General features: G+C 43.4%; 1 protein-coding gene across 1 annotated transcript in view; it reads right to left on the bottom strand.

The window, feature by feature from the left end:
• Micu1 (mitochondrial calcium uptake 1) overlaps positions 1-21,296 on the bottom strand; it is a 165,913-nt gene extending 144,617 nt beyond the window's left edge. The window contains 1 exon segment of the mRNA XM_052744930.1: positions 21,163-21,296. The gene's annotated coding sequence lies outside the window, so the exon portion shown is untranslated.
• Between the last annotated feature and the right edge of the window lie 1,678 nt (positions 21,297-22,974).

Below are 22,974 nucleotides of genomic sequence, written 5' to 3' on the forward strand. Positions count from 1 at the left end.
TCTCATGATAATATCTCTAGGATGTTGGCCGGTGGTGGTGGTGGTGGTGGTGGCGCACGCCTTTAATCCCGGCACTTGGGAGGCAGAGGCAGGTGGATCTTTGTGAGTTCGAGGCCAGCCTGGTCTACAGAGTGAGCTCCGGGAAAGGCGCAAATCTACGCAGAGAAACCCTGTCTCGAAAAACAAAACAAAACAAACAAACAAATCTCTAGGATGCACTTAGACACCTGTGAAATAGAGATTTCTGTATCACAGTTTGTAACAAAAGACTAAGAACTCCTCAAGAATTCCCAAGGAGGACTAATTAAATACAACATAGCCACCTAGGCAATACCATGTAGCAGTGGCTGGAAAAGAAGAAAATTCTATGTATAGATAGAAGAGGTTCCAAGTTCCAAGACGAGGTTATCTAAAAGAGCAAGGGTATTCTCAGCCACACAGCAAGTTCCAGGCTAGCCTGAGCTACAAGACCAAAGCATACCTTGAAGACGGAATGCATGGCTATGTTGAAAAAGTAAAAAGAGGAGGGGCACCGACAGCAGTGCTGTTTCCAGGTTCCTCTTCAACCCCTGCTCCACACCAGGGCTGTGCAGTGTGGGGCGAGAGAGACAGCTCAGTGGTTAAGAGCTTGCTGCACAACCATGGGACCCTGGAGACAAGCGGAACATCCCACACGTGTCTGTAACTCCAGCTCTAGTCAGCGGGTGGAGAAGACAGGAAGATCACCGAGGTTCACTGGGTTCCAGCCTAGCTGAGAAAATGAAGGCTGAAGGTTCTGGGGGCGGGGGGAGGCGATGGAACTCTGCCTTGATGGACTAGGTGGAGAGTGACAGATGGGACACCTAGATGCTTTCTTCCAGCCTCCATGCACACGTGCCCTCCACCCCGCACCCATGCATACACATGCACGAGCGTGCATGCGAGGTGCAGACAGAGGAATGCTTGGTTTCAGCACAGGATCATATTTAACCTGAAATTCTCACTTACCTCTTTGAAATATACTCATTTTTTCCCCATGGGTAAAACCCATGTATATATGACATATACATGTTAATAAGCTTTCATTTGATTTTTTTCCTTCATTAATCTTTTTGTTCCAACGAATCCAATATAAGAACTCTAAGAAGGTAAAGGAGTAACAGTTTTCCTTCCCTATACTTTTTAAAAGTAGTCAACTGAAGACATTAAGTTGCATGTATAACTCACTAGACTTTTATTAGTATTAAGCACCTGCGCCCACCTAGCAAAATCTGGATTCAGGTACACAAGTCTACCAAGAGAGTTGAAATACCTTTGACAAAATGCCTGTCGTTGTTGTTGAGATGGGATTTCACTATGTTGCCCAGGCTGGTCTCAAACTCCTGGACTCAAGCAATGCTCCTGCCTCAGGCTCTCTGAGTAGCTGGAACATTGGTCACTATCTCACCAGACTAGCATCCCGAAGACATATCTGCGTCATAGGAAGACCGCCTCTGGGAAACGCTACAGAAGGCCTACTGTAAAGGAATGTATTACAGGCGAGGGAGAATAAACCGTTTTTTCTAGACCTTTTTCCTTTTATTGGATCTCTAAAAATATTACTATATAGACATATCCTGTTACATTTCTGCCTTTAAAAAAATCCTTCCCTGGTCCGGCAAGATGGCCCAGCCAGCAGAGTGTGTGCTGCGCAAACCTGATGACATGACCTGAGTCTGGCCCCAGGTCCCACAGTGGACAGAGAACCAACTCCCCAAATTATCACCTGACCTCCACGTGCACGATGTAGCATTCATTACCCTGCACACATAACTAATTTACTACAGAAAATAAGGTATTTAATCCTCACCTGATCCCATCTCCTCCTTCAGCTACAGCCTCACTTCTCCCCTTCTGGAGCCTCAGGCTTACCCAAGAGTTTCACAGCACTGTCTCTCCTCAGAGTCCATCCTCTATTTAATGAGGTTTTCAGCCTTGCTGATCTACCCAGACCACTCTTACTGTTATCACAGTGATTTGAACACTCTCATACCTATCAGAGCAATTGTCATGTTGTCAAATCCTAGCTATTGTGTGTCCTGATTCTGCTTGATTTTTAAGTAGCACTTGAAAAGATAATTATTACTCCTTCACCCTCAAAAGACAGTCACACACCACTCCGGGTCATGATATGACTGCATATATGGATGGTTCCACACCTATAGCTGGGCATGGTAGCACACATTTTTTTTTTTTCGGAGCTGAGGATGGAACCCAGGGCCTTGTGCTTGCTAGGCAAGTGCTCTACCACTGAGCTAAATCCCCAACTCCATGTGGCACACATTTTTAATCCCAGCACCTGGGAGAGAGAGGCAAGCAGATCTCTGAGTTCAAGGTCAGCCTGGTCTACAGAGTGAGTTCCAGACCAGTCAGGGTTATATAGTGAGTCTTCCTCTCTCCCTCTCTCCCCACGTGTGTGTGTGTGTGTGTGTGTGTGTGTGTGTGTGTGTGTGTGTGTGTGTGTCTTAATGATGCCTTATATTATGTAAATACAAGTCTATAGTGTTCACGGATCAGCAGTCTTCTAATGGCCCATTTTTCAAAATGTATCCTCACGGATTAGTGATGAATGACTGTATTTGCTACAACATCAGGTTCTCTGAATTTTACTTGAAATGTTGTGGGAATCTCTCTAAAATAGTACTTGGACACCAATGAGCATGGAAGAGAAGAGATGTCACTGGTGCACACCAATGAGCATGGAAGAGAAGAGATGTCACTGGTGGACACCAATGAGCGTGGAAGAGAAGAGATGTCGCTGGTGGACACCAATGAGCGTGGAAGAGAAGAAATGTCACTGGTGGACACCAATGAGCGTGGAAGAGAAGAGATGTCACTGGTGGACACCAATGAGAGTGGAAGAGAAGAGATGTCGCTGGTGCACACCAATGAGAGTGGAAGAGCAGTGTAGCCCGTGGACCGAAGCCACGACAGCTCCGGAAAGCTCAGGTCCAGCTGCATTCTCACTCTCTACTCTAAAACCACAGGGGGGTGAGAAAGCAAACGATGGTTTACAGAAGCCTACATGGCGGTCAGCTTTTGTTTTGTAAAGGCACGTTAGAGTTGACAGGTGTAAGCTTTTGTGGTCAGGTTGTTAAGGGCAGTGACCCATTGTTTCAGCTATTTCTCCAGGTTATCTTGCCAGGCAGCAAGTGAAGTCATGCTTGGCAATAGCTAGCTTTACTTAGAGCACTGCTTATGCTAACAAGAGGTCTTTTCTACCTTATCTCACTTTGTTACATCTGGTTTTCTTTCCTAGTACAGTTAATTCCCACTGTACTAGCTAGTTTTACGTTAACTCAAGCTTGAGAGGAGGGAGCCTCAACTGAGAAAAAGACCTCCATAAGATCCAGCTGTTAGGCATTTTCTTAATTAGTGACTGACAGGAGGGTCCACCCCACTGTGGGTGGTGCCACTCCTGGGCTGGTGGTCCTGCGTTCTATAATAAAGCAGGGTGAGCAAGGTGTGGGGAACAAACCAGTAAGCAACACCCCTCCATGGCCTCTACATCAGCTCCTGCCTCCAGGTTCCTGCCCTGTACGAGTTCCTTTCCTGACTTCCTTCAATGATGAACAGTGATATGGAAGTGTAAGCCAAATAAACCCTTTCCTTCCCAACTTGTTCTTTGGTCGTGGTGTTTCAGCACAGCAACAGAACCCTAAGACACCTGCTTATCAAAACTCTCCAAGACTGTTGTAGGAATAACTGTCCTTTTCTACCCTCTCATCCTAGACAAATCTAACATCTACCCTCCTCAGATCCTACAGTTTTAAGTGGCATTTATATGAAAATTTTTCTCAAAAGGTCATGTCTAGACTACACTTTCCATAAGGACACGACTAGATTTAAGCTCCTACTTGACAGGCATCTCCAATTTAGTCTAAAACAGAAATCCTGATTTTATCAACTTATTCTGTTCATCTCTAAAAATCAAATGTCTAGTTGTTCAAGCCCAGAAGCAAGAGTGAGTTGTCTTTAGTTTCTTCCTTCTTAAACTATCAGAGACATTCCATCAGGAAATGCTTTGGACCCTCTTTCTAAAAAATATGTAAATCCATAAAATTTATCCCCATGTCAAGTATTAGATTGACAGGTCTTAAAAGGTAAAGCAAAGTTTGCAGCCTGAACCTAATTAGGTCAGCTGCTTGCTAAAGGTACACACACATACACACACACACACACATGCACGCATGCGCATGCATACACACACACACACACACACACACACACACACAAATAAGATCAACATTTTTGCTATTATTATTCAAGTGAGAGTTGTAATACCTATAGAGTCAAAGCAAGGTATTTTAGAATCATCTGTCCATGGACATGCTTTAAAAGCAAAACAAAACACACAAACTGCTAAAAGTTCTTCAGACGGAAGAACTACAGAAGAGGAAAACTGGGAAATTCAGGAATAAAAGAGCAACAGAAACAGATTTTCATCATGTCTCACTGCATCAAGGGCCCCAGGTATGATACTTGCAGGAAATATCATGCTGAGAAAGAAACTGGCCCTCCCAAGAGCCCTGGCTCATCTCCCAGGAGAAGGACTACCCAGTTCTGGTAACTGGGCCACACAGTTAAATCTGCCCATGTATACGGCCTGACTTTTGCGTTATCTTTTCTGTAAGCTGTAATTCTGCTGTGGGCAAGATGACAGATTGAGAATTTCTCTCTAGTTTTGGCCAAAACTGTAAACAAATTCACTGTTCTATGTGTGTATACATTATGTTGTTTTCTTTTAATGTGGGTGAGTGAGTAGACCGGAGCTGGGCCCTATGGCTGGGAACTCTGGTAACATGTCCGGATTGCTGTATCTCTTATCTTTATCACCTCCACCCTTCATGAGTTCTTGGCTGGGACAAAGGAAAACATAAAAGCATATATGCCTATACACACAGGAGATAATGCAGGGACGAGCAGATTCCCATCACAGATCTCCAACGTCTGTTTCAGACTGCAGACAAACATCCTACTTTGTCTCTAGAACAAAGCTGCCCCTTTAAGGAGAGGATCAGAGCTGGAGCTACAGCCCAACAGTCAAATCATGTGTGGCATAAACAAGACCCCACGCTTGCAACCTAGGTGTCCAACTGCAGAAGAATGGATGAAGAAAATGTGGTCGACAAGTACAATGGGATTTTCTCTGCCATAAGGAAGAACAAACTTATGTTATTTGCAGGATGATGGATGCAATTGGAGATGATCATATTAATTGAATTAAGCCAGTCTCAGAAAGACAAATATTGCATGCTTTCTGTAATTCATAAGTCTTATGTGTTATATAGATGCAAAAATTATACAGGTATATATGATGTAAAAGCAAAAGCACCCCCACCACCCCCACAGCCGCTTCGAGACAGGGTCTCACTGTGTAGCCCTGCCTGGCCTGGAACTCACTATGCAGATAGACCAGGCTGGCCTCAAACTCACAGACATCTGCCTGTCTCAGTCTCATGAGTGCTGGTGCTGGAATTAAAGGCATGTGCTACCAAAACTGGCCCCAATCTGCCCCTGTTGATATTGCAAAATGATATCTACAAAAAGTTTGTGCTCAAAAACAGGCAAATTACAAGAACAAATCAAAAAAAAAAATCATATGATGATTTAAAGTTCATGAGTTTGTGTTGGGCTGCATTCCCAGCTGTCCTGAGGTGTGCAAAGGCCATAGACCACACATGCCTGGTAGAGGGATACAGAAGACAACAGGAAGGGGGAGAGAGGGGAAGGAAAGATAGAACTACGTAGAGGAGTGGGCTAAACATACAATATATACTTGTACAAAAGCTTAAAATATTTTCAGTCCAAACCCCACTACCAAACAAAGCGTCAGGAGTAACATTATGAATGCAGACTTAAGGAGGTGCGTTCTCCACTGCTAAGTCCCGTCCCAGAGACACCCCATTAAATGAACTTCCTTTGTAAATATAAATGTCTTACAAAATTCAGTTTTCAGACCTTCTTTTGTATTGTAGTTTCTCAAAATAATCAGCTTGAAATAATCCTCATGACAGAGGACACACTTGACGTGGCATATTCTGGCCCCTACAGTCCTACTTTGGAATACTATGCTCCTGGATTGTGTCATTTTCCTGTGTTGTGGTTTAGTGTGTACCAGTCCAGTAGTGAGAGGGCGTGGCTGACTCCTGGTGACCTGGTGCAGCTGCAGTTTTCAATAGGAACAGCGTTCTTGGTCTCCAACTGTTCCTTTGATGCTGTACAACATGACATTCTGGCATGCTTACAGTGTGCAGGGATATCCCAATCTTGCTGGTGAGCACCTGGGCTGAGGTCACTGAGAGGAGTCTCTTGGCGTAAACTCTCCTGGTATTTAAGGTTCCTAAAGGTTCTCTACTACTACCTAAAATTATTTTCACAACTTATAAAAAGTTTAACCTAAATTTTAGGTATTTATCCTAGAAAAACATGTTCACAGGAAAATTTTAGAAATGAATGTTGATAGCTCCATTCATACATACACCTAAAAAAAGTATTCAGAATTATTGGTCATTAGTGAAAAATAAAAAATACGAGACACCTCAGTACACTTATTTGAATGCCTAAGAGAAAGAACAACTAAGAGTACAGAGAAGATGCAAAGCAAAGAGAGCCCTTGTACGTTCATCCCTGCTGGGATGCAGAATGGTACAGCCACGCTGGAGGACATGTGATGTTTCCTGAAGTTAAACATGCCCCTACCACAAGATTCAGCAATCCGGATGAAGGCATTTACCCTTAAGAAACAAAACCTTATGTTAAGCAGAAGCAGCCATACATGAATGTTTATAAAAAAACCCTCTCTATAAGTTGCCCAAAACTTACAGCTTCAAATGTCTTTCAACAGCTGGATGGAAAAACTGTGGTACAGCTATAGAGTCAAACTCAACTACAATCAAGAGGAGATTCGTCGGGGTTGGAGAGGTGGCTCAGTGGGTAAGCGCTCGTGTTGCTCTTCTGGAGGCCCTGAGTTCGACTCCCAGCACCCACATGACAGTTCACAACCATCTGCAACTCCAGTTCCAGGGCATCAGATGTCTTCTTCCAGCCTCCATGGGCACCAGGTGTGCATTTAGTGCACAGATGTACACGCAGGTAAAAACACCCACACACATAAAATGACAACCATTTAAAAAGCTGCAAAAAAGAATGGATTTGTGATACATGCAACAACTTAGATAAATTTCAGAAGTATTACACTGAATGAAGACAGCCAGTCTCAAAAGGCGCGTGCCGACCATTCACATGTGCACAAGGGAACTACAGCGACAGAGAACACATCGATGGATGCCAAGGGACAGGGGTGTGAGAAGCTCGGAGTAGACAAGGACAGCATGAGCGAGCTGCTTGCAAAGTCTTTTTCGTCCTGTGGTAATGGTAAAATGAGTCTGGACTATTAAAAATCATGTATCAAATTTCATAGAATTGTACAAGAGGAAAAAAGAAGTCCATTTTGCTGTATAATAATTTTGAAGGCTTTTAAAAGCCACACTGTACACTGTGTGATCTCGTTGATATTACAGTCTAGAAAAGGTAACAGAAAACAGATCAATGAGTGTCAAGGGTCAGAGGGTGAGGGAACAGGATGACCTCAAAGGGGCACAAGGGACTCTCTGGAGGTAAGGGAGCTATTCTGTTCTTGATTATTGTGGTGATTCCACAACTGCAGTGGTCAATACCTACGTGTATACAAAGACAGAGACAATCTCAACAAGGAAACTATACTTCTGCAGGGAAGGATATAGTCATTTAAATTCTTTTAAAGACTTCTTTATTTTTATTTTATGTGTATGAGTGTTTGCCTGCATGCACAAGTGTGCACCAAGTATGTGCCTGGTGCCCATGGAAGCCAGAAGAGAGCTTTGGATCCTCTGGAACTGATTTACGGGTAGTTGTGAGCCATCATGTGGGTCTGGGAACCCAGCCTGGGTACTCTGGAAGAGCAGGAAGTGTTCTTAACCATTCTTCCAGCCCCAAAGGGTATGATTTTTTTGAGCCCGAACCTGATGACAGTTGCACAAGAGGTATACTTGTACAATTATTTTGTAAAGAGTCTGTGGCTGAGGCAGAAGATGAGTCTGAGGACAGCCTGGGCTACAGAATGAGATCCTTTTTCTAAAAGAGAGAAATTAAGAAGTTTTACCCAGCCTACCCTCAATCATCTGAACTCAAAATATCTTTCTGTTCCTGCCTCCCAAGTAGCTGGACTACAGGCTAAAAACACCACGCCTGGCTAAAGGATTTTTATATGGTATGTGTGTGTGAGTGTGTGTGTGTGTGTGTGTGTGTGTGTGTGTGTGTGCGTGTGCGTGTGCGTGTGTGTGTGTGTATGTGTGTGTATGTAAAGAAAACTACCTCTCTTTCATCCTAAGTTCATGGTTAATGCCTCTACAACAAAGGACAGATTTATTAAAGTAGCACACAAATGAACTTAAATTTGAAAAAATATTATAACTGTTCATTATATGTACAATATCATGTGGGTATGTGTGCATGGAAGTCAGAGGACAGCTTTGTGGAGTTGATTTTTTCCTTCCACCTTTACATGGGTTCCAAGGATCGAACTCAGGTCATCAGGCTTACATGGCAAGTGCTTTTCTCCATTGAGCTGGCTTGAGACATAGCGTAACTTCCATGTGCACAGGAATGACTAAAAGGCAGTGAAAACCTGAAGACAGAGATAAGCCTGTCTGTGTTTCTTCTTAAGTCTCATGAAAGGTGGACAGTCGTGTCAACAAATGACTGCACATGATACAGGTAAGATAAAAATGCTTTAGCCAGGCATGGTGGCTCCTGCCTTTAATTCCAGCACTAGAGAGGCAGAGGAAGGAGGATCTCTGTGAGTATGAGGGTTACAAAGTAACAGTTTCAACACACACACACACACACACACACACACACACACACACACACACACGTACGTACTTTAATGACATCTAACTGCACAAAAGTGATTAGGTAGAGCTAATTAGGATAAAACAATTGAATAGCTATATCCTCATTTGTGATTTATCAGCACATTCATTCATTGTGAATAAAGCTTTAACATGTCAACAGCACTGGGTGAGTGACTAAAGCTAAACTCTTCAGAACACAGGAGCCTGACCCGGGAAGAGTGAGTTTTTAGTAAAAGGAAATCTAGAGAACACTGCTCAGCAGTGATGCGCTCCATGAATCATGGAACAGAGTCAGAACACTGTATGAGCTTCCTCCGAGATAAGACTCGGACTCTGTCTCTGGTGTGGACATGGCACAAGAGAGCAGAAGGAAGGGATCAGTACTGAGGATGCTGCCTTTCGTGTGCTGACGGCTCTGCTTCTCAAGGGCTCCTCTGAACATGTTCTCAACAGCCATTTGTGCGAGGCTCGATTTCCAGAAGGTGAAAAGAGTACACACACAGAAAACGTAGTAACAATTTCGTGTCGGAATAAATATGAGTCAATGACATGTCACTGACAGTCACACTCAGCAGCAAAGAATTATTTGTAGTACAGGCCAATCTGTAAGGATAATGTATATAGACAGTCACACACGTATATCAGGTATATATGTCTGCCAAATGAAGTCTTTTCCTATATAAATAACCATTCCAGTGTCTTTTCCCTAGTATTCACAGAAGCAAGCATCGTTATACATACTCCCTTGCAACAATTTGCCTGTATTTATGGTCTCTCTCTAAAACTGAACATGCCAGGTTGACAAACAATCTAACTTCTAGTTACCCAGGTACTTTTTCTTTTTTTTAAAAAAAAGGGGGAGGAGTCTTGTTATGTTACAAAAACTGGTCTTAAAATCTTGTGCTCAGAGGCCGGGCGGTGGTGGCGCACGCCTTTAATCCCAGCACTCGGGAGGCAGAGCCAGGTGGATCTCTGTGAGTTCGAGGCCAGCCTGGGCTACCAAGTGAGTTCCAGGAAAAGGCGCAAAGCTACACAGAGAAACCCTGTCTCAAAAAACCAAAAAAAAAAAAAAAAAAAAAAAAAAAAATCTTGTGCTCAGATGATCCACTTCTGCCTCCTCCGTCACTGGGACCACAGCTCCAGCCATGCGGCACTCCTGGCCACACCACACCCTTGACCAGGCCCTTCTTAACAAGCATTTCTCCTGCTCATTTAAAGGGTGCTCTAAAGTTTGGGACTTAACTGAACCCCAATAAAACAATGGAAAACTGAACATGCAAAGTATGAGCTACTGCCCTGTGCTTTGCTTCATTCCGTTTTGCTTTGATAAGCAGAGGCCCATAAATATCTTACTCTACATAATTAATTAGCTCTAGATATCAGACTTAACCATCTTGACCTCTTAATGGACAACAATTTTTCAGTAAGCCAGGACCATGTTTCATTACTGATGGCAATTATGTGCTTACAAAGGAAAATATGGATAATAGATTACCACAAATGGCCAGGATGAGGGCTACGGAGATGGCGCAGCGGGTAAGAGTGCTTCCTAAAGAAGCATGAGGACCTGAGTTCGAATCCTCACCACTCACATAAAAAGCTGGGCATGGCTACTGCTGTGTGTGCCTGTAACAACCTCCCCCCAATACAAAGACACAGAGTGGAAACAAAGGCAGGAGGTGCACAAAGGCTTGTTGACTGCCAGCCTGGCTCGAGGCTCAGCAGTATATCCTGTCTCGGGGAACAGCACCGAGACTGGTCCAGCAGGATACAGATGCCTTCCTCTGGTCTCCTCATACACATGTGCACATGCACTGCCCATAGGTGTGTACACACACACACACACACACACACACACACACTCCCGAGCACAATGTGTAACATGAAGCAAATTTTATAAATAAATGTTTGTTTGGAGAGCAACCTAAGACAATGCTGCTAACCAGGCATGGTATGTATGCACACCTGCATGCAACCCAGTGCTCAGAAGGCTAGGGCAAGAGGATGGAGACAATGAGATTAGCCTTAGCTACACAGTGAATTCCGGCCCCAATCTGGGTTACATATCAAGGCTCTGTCTCAAGCAAATAAGCAAACAAACAAAATAAAAAGAGGAAAAACCTGCTGATGGTGATAATTAAAGATCTGTATTTTATGCAAAGTAATTTTCAATGAAATATTACATAAATATATAAGCATAAATAGATATCACCTCTTAATCCAAATAATTCAACCAGAATGCAAAGTAAGACTGGATTTTTAAAAAGCATCTATCCTTGCTATGAACAAGGATTATTTGGTCTCCTTGCTGACTCCTGGCTCCTGGCTCCCTAAAGCCGTTGGGTCCTCCAAGTGTGTTTTTCTATGACAAATATATAAACACGGGAGATTACTACGGGGGGAGGGTAGGGGTGCTCCTGGAAAGCTTCAGGAAGGGAGCTAGGTGCCAGAAGGTTGGCACTTTCAGCCCTACTTCCTATCCCCAGGGAGGGGAAATGTGCTGAAGGATCCCCGCCAGTTATATAATCAGCCAGGCCTCTGTGAAACCCCCAAAGCCAGGACTGCCCAGCAGCTGGGCTGCTGAACTCCTGAGGGGTACTGAGAAAATGACTAAGGCTAAGACAGCATGGGAGGCCCGCACCCTTAAGCAGCCTCTCCCCCTTGCCGGATCCCAAGTTGTATCCTTTACATAACAGAGTAAGGGCCAGCGAGACGGCCCAGGGGGTGTAAAGGCACTTTGCCACCAAGCCTGATAACCTGAGTTCAATCCCTGGGACCCACATAGTGGGAGGAGAGAACCAGCTCTTGCCAGTTGTCTCCACAATGTGTGTGCACTCAGGTGTGCACACATGTCAGCGTGCACACATGTGTACACACACACACACACACCAATGCAATACAATAGTAAGTAGAACATTCTGGAACTCTGGAAGTTCCTGTAGCAAATGATCAAATCCAAGATCCCCACAGCCACATCACACAAAAGCTGTGGGGAACGTGGGTGCTTCCTGCTTGTGATGGGAGTGAAGGGCAGGGACCAGTCTAGAGGGACTAAAGCTTTAACGTTTGGGACTGTCTGCATCTACTCCAGTTAGTGTCGGACTTGAACTAAATCGTGAGACACCCAGCCGGTGTTGGAGAATTGGTCAGTGTGGGGGAAGAAATCCACACATTGGTATCTGATGTGAACTACCGAGTCCTGTGAGACATAGAAGAGGAAAACAGTTCTTGTCACAGCTTTGTACTGTTGAATCCAGGAAATAAGACATTTTCTGTTATTGTTGATTTCCTTCTAATGTAAATTCCACTTTAAACCCTTGGAATCGCTCCCATCTCTAAGAAACTGCACATTTTGACTTAAAAGTTGTCTCCTTTCCGTGAGTGGCAGTGCTCATCTGTGATCTCTGCACTTGGACGTAGAGAAGGGAGGATCCAGAGTTTCAGGTCATTCTCATTTACGTGCAGAGTTTAAGGCTAGCACAGGCTACAATGGGCTTATGTCTTTTTTAGGGGGGTCTGGTCTAACAACAAATAATCCAATTAAAATGGGCAAAAGACTTGACTAGACAAATATTCATCATGTGTCAGGAGGAAAATATACATCAAAACCACAATGAGACATGATACCCACCAGACTATTTATCAGAAAATAAAAAAATAAATGTAGAAAAAACTGGAACCCGGATGTACTGCTGATAAGAATGCAAAATTGTGGGAGTTTCCAATTTGAAAATTCCTCAAAAAATGGAACACTGCAGTACCTTCCTTTTTATGCCTCCTTTATGAAAAGTATACTATTCCCATAGCTGCTTTACATGTTTATGTATTTATTTAATGCAGATGGCTGTTTGGCCCTCATGTCTGTCTGTGCAGCATGTGCATACAGTGCCTACAGAGTCCAGATCCCTTGGAACTGTTGTTACAGGCAGTTGTTAATTGCCATGTGGGTGCTGGGAACTGAACCTGGGTCCTCTGGAGGAGCACCAGTGCTCGTAACCACTGAGCCATCTCTCCAGCCCCTTGTATTACCTTCTAATGTCCAATTCCACTCCTAGAAGCTGCTCTGCCTGAGTCAGGGAGCTACAGTTAACCATAACCATGTCAACTGTGCACAGCACCAGGAGACAGCTGCCTGAGCAGAGCTCTTGCAGATGTGAGTACAGGAACACACCTATTACCAACCATCAAGAAGCAAGCATAAAAATCGTATGGTGGGGGCAGGAGGAGAGACAGATAGGTAGGGCATGACTACAGAAGGAAGCAAAGCATGTCTAGTAAACATGATGTATTCCTGTGCTTCATACTTCTAGTTTACTAGTCAAGGGCAGAAATCATCCATGGTGGTTTAACTAGGGAGGGTCTCATCAAAGAATTGTATATAAAAATGTATTTTCTGTTAAGAAACAACAACAAAAACCCAGGAGGCTGGAGAGATGGCTCAGTGGTTAAGAGCAGGTACTGCACTTGCAGAAGACCCAGGTTTGGTTATCAGCACCAACATGGCGGCTGACAACCCTCTATAACTCCAATTTCCAAAGTCCAATACCCTCTTCTGGTCTCTGCAGGCACTGTGTGCACATGCTGCACATACACACATACATGTAGGCAAACACTCACAGACATAAAACAAAAATAAACAAATCTTTAAAAAAAAAAAGAAACCCAAACAATTCTGACAAGATGATTTAGTATATGGTGGGTCCCGATACTCTCAAATATTGATTGACATGGGGGGGGGGGGGCGCGGAAATGAACTCAGAAATTTTCAAGGTTTCGGTGTGAAAGGCAATAAGCCAGAGAGGAGACCTCACCAATTTCAAGAACAGAAAGCCAGCAAGCAGCGAAGAGGGAGACAAAGCCAGATCTAGCAGCTCCTTGTCTGACTGTCTTCCTACCCTATGTTACAGAAATGAATGTGAATATGCTCAACATTGAGCAAAGCAGCTGTGGTGGTGCACATCTGTAGTGCCAGGCAAAGAGGATCAGGAGCAGAGGCAGGAAGATCATTGTTGAGGCCAAGGCCTGCCAGGGGTACAGAGTGAGACCCTGGCTTAAGAGCAAACACAAGCTGAGTAATATACATATATTATAAACATATTCATATATATGGAAAAGAAACTAATACAGGCTTAATTAACTAAAACAAAATCTAGGTTCCTAAGGTTGGAATATGTAGCTAATTTCTCACAGGAGAATCTGAGATTTTTCCACAATAACATTCAAGATGCTACAATCCATCCTCATAACCAATAAATAAATAAATAACACCTTATCTTAATAAGGAATACACAGTACTGAGGAGTTTACCACCGACTTAATCTGAGCCCAAAGAAAACACAGAGCCAGGAAAGACATTATTGATGGTCAGAGTGTTTTCCTATAGAGCAAGAAATGAAAACCTCTAGGCTAACAGCGGTGGAAGCCATGCCAGAGGAGACATCCGAATTCCTTCTTCAAATGCTGGGTACACGTAAGAATGCACACTCCACAAAGCCCATGCGATTAATTGGAAAGAAACAAGCATCATTGACAAAACTGCTAACAGAAGATCAAGGAATGCTCTTATGAACAGCATCATACACATCCCCTAGATTGAACATATCTTCCTATTCGCCTCATCTATTTCTCTATCACGATGAGCTTTCGCTGTTTTGTTTTTGAGACATGCTAGCCCTCGCCTTGTATTTACTATGGATAACGTTAACTTCTGAGCTTCCCACCTCCACTTTCATTGCTGGAATTACACCTCCAGTTGTACAGTTGCTATTTTATTCCGAACTTTTCAAAGGAAGTTACAGTCAACACTTCGCCCCAAGATATCTTTATAATATTGTCCTTTATAACTGTAAGGCAATTATCACAAATTCAAATTAGTAATATGGTCTTAATATATTCTAATGTTTGAACCACTGTTTCCATGGGCCTGGTTAGCTCTCTCCAGATCATTCTGGTTTTGACCCATTTTCCACCAGGAGTCGCTCTGTGGTTTTCTATTTTATAGACATGAGCATACTTCTTGCCCAAGCAGAATTCTGTTTCATCTTGGGCATGAATATCTCCAGTTTTAAGAACAGCTGTGTGCTTTCTTTGGCTCCAGAGACACTGCTTAGAGTTAGCAAAAGAGCCTTTCCCAGCAGCCATGCAGATCGTCACCTTTCAGAAGTCCTGTTTCCAGCAGACGCCCACAGACTCCAAGACGGAGAGAGCCACAGCACTTTATTCATAGTACTTGACGGTTCCACACGAAATCTGAGTCTCAGTTAAGATCACAAACGTCCCACTTTCTGCGGTCCTTTCTTCTAACAAGACAACTGGCAGCCCAAAGTGCTTGATGCCAGCATTTAATGAGCACTACTGCGAGGGCACTGTGCACTAAGTGCCTGGCATCCGTTCTCCTACTTATTCCTCAGTAGCTACAGGGCTGGCTTTCCAACTTCACTTGAGGGCATCGGAGCGCACACTTCAGTAAATGGCAGCAGTGCGTTCCTTTCATCCAAGAGGTGCTGCGCTATTAAGTTTTTGTTTCAGTGTGAGTGTGTACATGTGTGTGAAAGAGTATGTGTGAGAGAGAGTGTGAGTGTGTGTGTGTGTGTGAGAGAGAGAGAGTGTGTGTGTGTGTGGGGGGTGTGGGTGTGAATGTGTGTATGTATGTGTGTTGCACTCTCAGGATTCCACCATGGGACGGAACTCAGGACATCAGCATCTTGCACAGGAAGTGCTTTTACCTGGTGAGCCATTTCATCAATCCACTGTTCCTAATCACTAGGCTTCAAATACCCTAAAGCCTCCATTTCATCCCCACATTTGGGACCACACCCATAATCTTAGCACTTAGGAGGCTGAGACAGGGATTGCTTGGAGTTTGAGGCCAGTCCAGGCTACAGAGGCCTTGTATTTAAAAAAAAAAAAAGTTTAAATTTTATTTTATTTTACTAAAAAAATATTTTTATTGGTATGAGTATGGGTGTCTTTCCTGCATGTCTGTCTGTTGTGCATGCCTGGTACCCAGGGAAGTCAGAAGATGCTGGATCCCCTGGAAATAAGAGATACAGACAGTTGTGAGCCTCTATGTGGTTTTGAACTATGGTTTCCTCTATGGGAAATGAACTCAGGACCTCTGGAAGCAGCCAGTGCGATTTCAAATAGTAAAACTCACTTTGAACTTGCTAGTTTTAGCACAGGAAATAAAACTGAGTCAACACACCTCTATATGTGGCAATATTTAACTTCCCAATGCCAGATCACTAATTGTATTTAAAGTTAATTACTTCTCACAGTTCTCCAATTCCATTGTTGTCTTTTATTTTCTAAAGTTACATTTTATGCTGTTTTCCCTTCTACCTGCAAGTATCTAGCATATCTTGTTCTGAAAGCATCACTTCTTCTTCACAGGTGTATGGGTAGGCATGCTGACAAACATACACACATACAAATAAATATAAATTAAAACAATTTAAAGCCCTCTTTAAACTGGCCCAGCAGCGATCACTTTTGGATTAGGTATTCTTCAAACACCTTTCTTCATAAGTATAGTTTAGCAAAGTCTCCCATTTTACTGACATGTATGTAAGATGAAACTCAAGCACCTTAAAAATCAAGACAATTTGAAGGGCAATCTAATTAAGTCATTGCTTAGGCATCTGTATATTTAAACATTCTCTCCTCCCCCTTTGAGGCAAATTAGAAAAATAAAATCACTTAAGACATTATTTCTGCTACTATTAAAATGACATGTGATTAGAACTTTGCACATCCCATGTACCTGCTATGTACTAACTAACTTTGTCCACACCAGAGAAAGACATGACCACTCCCACGTGCAATAGGACAGACTCAGGTAGGTTCAGAGGGATTATCCACTCACCATCAAGAAGTGATGGAGGTGGAGTTAGAACAGACCTCATCAGAACCTCTGACCCCAGTGTCAGCAGCTCATTCAGCAGCTAGCGGCCACTCAACTGAGCTGCTGACATCTTTCCATTGAAAAAAGACATTAAACAGTAGACTGTTTTAATTATAGTCCCTCTTAAAATATAGTGAATCATTACAACAAAGACAGAAAACAAGACACTAATGTTAACTAGTCTTAAAGTTAATATCCAGTTGACAGCAAAGAGTGAGTTATAGTGTTTATTTTCCATGCAACGCTCAACATAAAGCAGTCTCTACACCAAGACACTTTTAAGCAAAATAATGAAGAGAACCTAGAATTTAATCTTATTGATCACAGATTTTCAAGCATTTAAAACATTTTTATTCTCTATTCATAAGCTGTAGTTACTTAGTCAAGTTAACCTATAATACAAAAAGTACCAATAATGATTGAGTTTGGCACATAAGTTGTACCTCAGCAACAGAGTATGTGTTGAGATAATAGAAATTTTGACAAACTGGCCAATTTTACAATATATTATAGGTTATAAAACCCAAATAACTGGAAAGATGGCTCACTAGTTAAGAGCACTTGTTGCTTTTATAAAGGATCTGGGTTCAGTACCCAGCACCCACATGGTGGCTCACAACTACTTGTAACTCCAGTTCCAGGAGATCTGATGCCCTCTTCTGGCCTCTGTAGGCACTAGGCACATACATGGTGCACAGATATACATGTAGGCAAAATACCCATACACATAAAATAAAAATAAATGTAAAAAAGCCAAACAAATACTCCAGAGCAAAGACACCATATGAGTAACAACAAAACACATATATGCAAGGGAGGGGCACAAATTTCAAACTCTGTAAAGTTAATAATAGGTGTTTTAAAAGGCAAAAATCAAGGCAAAAACGGCAAACACAAGTAATTTATATTGCAAGGGAAAACCAGACCCCTTCAGTTAAAATACACACACTTGTGAATATCTATTGCTTCCCTCCTTCATACAACCCTCCTGCCTGCAGCGGGACACAGTACCTCAGTCTCTTTTCCTCTAGAAACTTAATTCCCCCCCATTCATTTGTGTGGTTTGAGACCATGTTTTCCTTTGCCCTAGTCCATGGTAAGAGAGAAACACAAGCCTGGCCACAAAAAGCATTCTTACCACCCTGACTGCAGGGAGAGTCTCTGGGACAAGCTGGCTTTGCTGACCAATGATGCTGATACAGAAAAGGGCTAGATGTGTGGGGACAAGAGGGTCTCTACGGGGATTTCCACACTTGGGTGAAGGGGGTAAACCTGCTGCTAAGCTTTTCGAAGGAGTGTGAGGCCAGGTTTCAATTATTTTTCTATTAGTATTCCCAATTACATCCCCCAAAAGGGAAATGATTCCCTGCTGGCAGGAGAACGGGTTAATTATAACTATGACTTTGTGTGTGTGTGAACTTATTTCTTTTTCTTTTTTTGAGACACGGAACTCACTATGTGGATAAAGATGGACTCGAACTCAAAAGAGATCTGGCTGCCTCTGCCTCTGGAGGGCTCAGATTAAAGGCCTGCAAAACCACACTCAGCCCAATGTTATATTTTTTGTAATGTTTCTATTTTTTTTAAACAGAACACACTGTTTTTATAGTAAGAAACAAAAACATATAAAGATAATGTCCTGGCTTCTCAAACTAACATTTCATATTTTTAAAAAAAATTAACATTTTTTCTCTTGATTTACTAAAGTAGACAAAACATCTGAAAAGAATTGCCTCTTTTTTGACACTAAAAGAAGCTATTTCTGCCAGTTGGCAGTGGCACATGCCTTTAATCCCAGCATTTGGGAGGCAGAACCAGGCGGATCTCTGTGAGTTTGAGGCCAGCCTAGTCTACACAGTGAGATCCAGGACAGGCACCAAAACTACACAGAGAAACCCTGTCTCGAAAACAAACAAACAAACAAACAAAAAGGAGAAGAAGCAGCTATTTCTATTCTTCTTTTTTTTTCTTTTTTTTTTTTTTTTTTTTTTTTTTTTTTTTTTTTTGGTTTTTCGAGACAGGGTTTCTCTGTAGTTTTGCGCCTTTCCTGGAACTCACTTTGTAGACCAGGCTGGCCTCGAACTCACAGAGATCCTCCTGGCTCTGCCTCCCGAGTGCTGGGATTAAAGGCGTGCGCCACCACTGCCCGGCCTCTATTCTTAGTTAGAGGGAATGTTGAGGTAAACCTTTAAAAAGGGATTTTTATATAAAAGGAGGAATACCAAATAACTCTTTGAGGGGAAAATGGATAATATTTAACATGTGCTTTTAACATTGTAAAAACTGTTCAAGAGCTAAAACTAACTTCAAAGTTTAAAAGTTAAAAAAATTACATTTAAGAAAGGCTTTATTGGCCAGTCTGATGGTATATGCCTGCAATCCCAGCACTCTGGAGGCTGAGGCAGAAGACTGCCACTAAGTATTAGTCCAACTGTTGGGGTGGAGAGTGGAGCTTAATTACTTTAGTCTAATAAATGATTTAAAAAAAAAAGGTCTGAAGTAGTTGTTCAGTTAAATATAGGTTATAATTTTTCATGTGATATTCAATTATGGGAGAAATTATACATTATTAGGTTTTTTTTCCCTTAAGTATAAGAAAGCAAGTCTTAGGATGTCTTTTCGAGAATATAAACACCTAAAAAGGGTAATGAATGAAGCTGAACACAGGGGCGCATGCCTGCTGTTTCAACTATTACAGAGGCTGAGACAGTGTGTGCCCAGGGCTTCAGGGCCAGCTTGGACAACACAGTGAAACACTGTCTCAACAAATAAATCACTTTACTGAATACAGTAACTACTCCATGAGACTCTAGGAAAACAACACTGAGGGCAGTGATTCACCTGCTTTACCGGCCTTTCTCGGTCTCTATCACTCTCCCCAGGCACCCAGGCCATTCCTAAACCTTCACTTTTACTAATATTATTTCGAATTTTATGACCCTCTCTAAGGATACTTAGGTGTTGATGACACTTTCTTGGCATGTAGGTAGCCAGGGTGCTGGCTTTATGTGGAACAGATAATCAAGAGATTTATGAGAAGTGGAGACGGACCCTATTGAGGCCTGCGAGGTGGGGCGGGCCTGTAATCCCACTCACCCACCAGTCAGTAGGCTGAGACAGGATGCAGACTTTAAGGCCAAACTGATGGGCAAAAAACAAACAAACAAACAAACAAAAAACCAATCCTGTGTCAGAAAAGAGAACAGAAACAAAAGTAAACCAAACCAAACAAAGTAGCTGGAGGCCGGAATACCTTCCCAGAGAAGTGGCATTCTAAACTTTTTAGGATCAGTAAATAATCGACACGAGCATCACGTTGTCCACATCAGAAAGCAATCAGGATGGTCACGCTGGCCTGGCCACCTTTTTTGTTTGTTTGTTTCAAGATGGTGACAATCAGTGAGACCTAAATTCCCCAGCAGCTGTCAACTCTGGGCTTGTTTCATCTCATGCACAAACTCCTTTCTAATGGTGCTTGCATCACCTCCACACCTGACCCTACTGGCTGCTTTAACGTAAACAGAGGTCTATCAAAGAAGCCACCCCAAAAGTGGAATTGAAATATCTATTTAAAAACAAACGGGGGGCGGGGAAGGGTCTTTTGGAAGCGTCGCAGGAAGAAAATGACTTATTCTTAGTTACGAAATGTTTAGTCTATTTACATGTAGAAATATTTGCACTTACTTCAAGCACCTGAAAAGGCCAGCAAGAAAAAGAGAGAGAGAAAAAAATAAAAGGTAAACCCTAAGGTTTATAAAAGTGACAACTTATTATAAAACACAGTCCGTCTTAAACTCCTCTTCCAACATTCACGTATAATCAGTAACACCTGGCTCATTCCTGAAATATCAGGGTAGCCCCGAATGGGACCGGACAGAGACAGAGAAAGAGGGAGACTGAGAACGCAAAATCACCGGTGAGAATGAACACGGAACAGTCCGAGAAGTCTGCAGTTAAGGAGCCAACGATTTCCCTCTTCTCTCTGGCCCATGAAAAATCTTTCTATCGCGGCTGTGAACTCCTCCATGCACTTCCCACCACATCCACGAGTTCCAGGGGAACCAGTCAGGACTACCTCTGTGTCCTGGTCGCCGGTGGAGAGGATGCACGCTGAGGCTGGCAGCCGGGCACCACAAGTTCTCCCCGGACAGGGGTAAAGAGTGAAGGAAGCGGAGGAGAGTCTCCTCAGCGTATCACCGACAGCATCACCAAGACAGCTGTCCCGGCGGACCTGAGAAGTGGCCGGATCTCAGAGCCGGACGAAAGGCTCGTCCCTAAAAACGTACCCGCTTCCCCTCCCCTAAACCGCTGTCTCCGCGCAGCGACCGGAGTCCTGACACTCACCCGCCGGAGCTCCGGCTTCAGCAGCAACTCCAGGAAAGCCGCCCACCTCCGACGACCATAGAGACGCAGCCGCCGCGGAGCCCAGCCCTGAGTCCGCCGCCCACTCTCACGTGACTCCCCTTAGCCGCTGGGCCTGTCGGGATCTTGGCGAACCGCAACAGGGAGGGAACCAAGGGAAAAAAAAAAAATGGGGTGGGGCGGAGAGGCAACCCCGCCCTTCCTTAGGGCCCGCCCACTCTTCGGGCCCCGCCTAGGCCCTCCCTGTCCTCCGGCCCCGCCCATAGATCAGCCCCGCCCCCTTACGGTTTAGGCGGGAAAAGCCGGCGGGTTTGCAGAATCCCTCGCGCATTCCTTGGCCGATTTTGTTTCTCTGCTGTCAAAATGCATCTCTTCTGTGTCTCTTTCTATTTAAACTCCGCTCTGTGGTAAGTGAGAAAGTGCTAATGAGATTCTTCCCACCAGCCATGAGGCTCACACTGGTTTTTTTTCAACATCTTTTTATTTATTCTTTGACAATTCCATACATGTATACAATGTATCTTAATCCTATCCACCTCCAATTCTCCACTTTCACGCCTCCCAGACACTCCGCAACATGTCTCCCAGCACTTAGAACTTAAGAGGCCAGTGTGGGTTACTTAAAGAGAGCCTGTTTCAAACTATGAAAAAGAGGGACTCGGCAGGTAAGGGCTCTTGCTGCCAAGCCTGAGTGGAAGGAGAAAACTGACTGATTCAAGTTGTCCCCTCACCTTCAGATTTATGCCGTGGCACATACATACGTACAATATGAAGAACTGAATGAAAAGCGAGAGGGAGATAAGGAGGAAGTAAAAGTCTTCCCTCTATATTAATAGGTGTTTAGTATACATTGCCCTTGAGAAGCAGGTCTGTTAGCTCTGAAAATTGTAAATTTCAAGTTGCATCCTAAATGCCATAGACCACTTTGGAGGCTCATGGGACCTTAGTTGTAGCTAAATTAACTCTTTATTTGAACAAGGAAAAGAGAAAAAATTATCACTATATGTGTTGATTTAAAAAATTTGCCGGGCGGTGGTGGCGCACGCCTTTAATCCCAGCACTCGGGAGGCAGAGCCAGGCGGATCTCTGTGAGTTCGAGGCCAGCCTGGGCTACCAAGTGAGTTCCAGGAAAAGGCGCAAAGCTACACAGAGAAACCCTGTCTCGGAAAACCAAAAAAAAAAAAAATTTAGCCAGATGTGGTACAACTGTAATTTCAGCATCTGAGAGATAGAGGCAGTAAGTTCAGGAGTTCAAAGTCATACTTAGTTACATAGTAAGTTTGAGGCCAGGCTGAGCTATATAAGACCCTGTCTCAAAAATCAACAAAAATCTATTAAGATCAAGAAAGGCAATGATTAAGTTGGGCATGGTGGTATGTGACTAGAACCCCTGGAGAGAGGGAGGCAGAAGGATCAGGAGTTTAAGGCTATCCTCAGCTACATACACAGCAAGCTGTTTTCTAACCTCCATCCTCATGCACACCACAGCATATCTGCCACCACCACCACCCCGACACATAATACTCATATGCATAATAATAAATAAATGTTAAAAGAAATTGACTTCCACCCAGCCTTCCCCCCACCCCCCATCCTCAAGCTACTCTGGTGATAAAATGCCTCACACTTATCTGGGAACTTTTTTGTTTTAGTTTTTTTGAGGCAAGCTCTTTCCATACGGGCCAGGGTGCCCATGCTGTTCTCAAACTCATGGTAATCCTCCTGCCTCGGCCTCCAAAGTGCAGGGATTATAGGCATACACCACTCTGCCTGGCTCAGGTTAAAATAACACAG

The sequence above is a fragment of the Peromyscus californicus genome, unplaced genomic scaffold (assembly GCF_007827085.1).
Source record: "Peromyscus californicus insignis strain IS unplaced genomic scaffold, ASM782708v3 Scaffold_19__1_contigs__length_69161282, whole genome shotgun sequence".
Taxonomy (NCBI): Eukaryota; Metazoa; Chordata; class Mammalia; order Rodentia; family Cricetidae; genus Peromyscus; species Peromyscus californicus.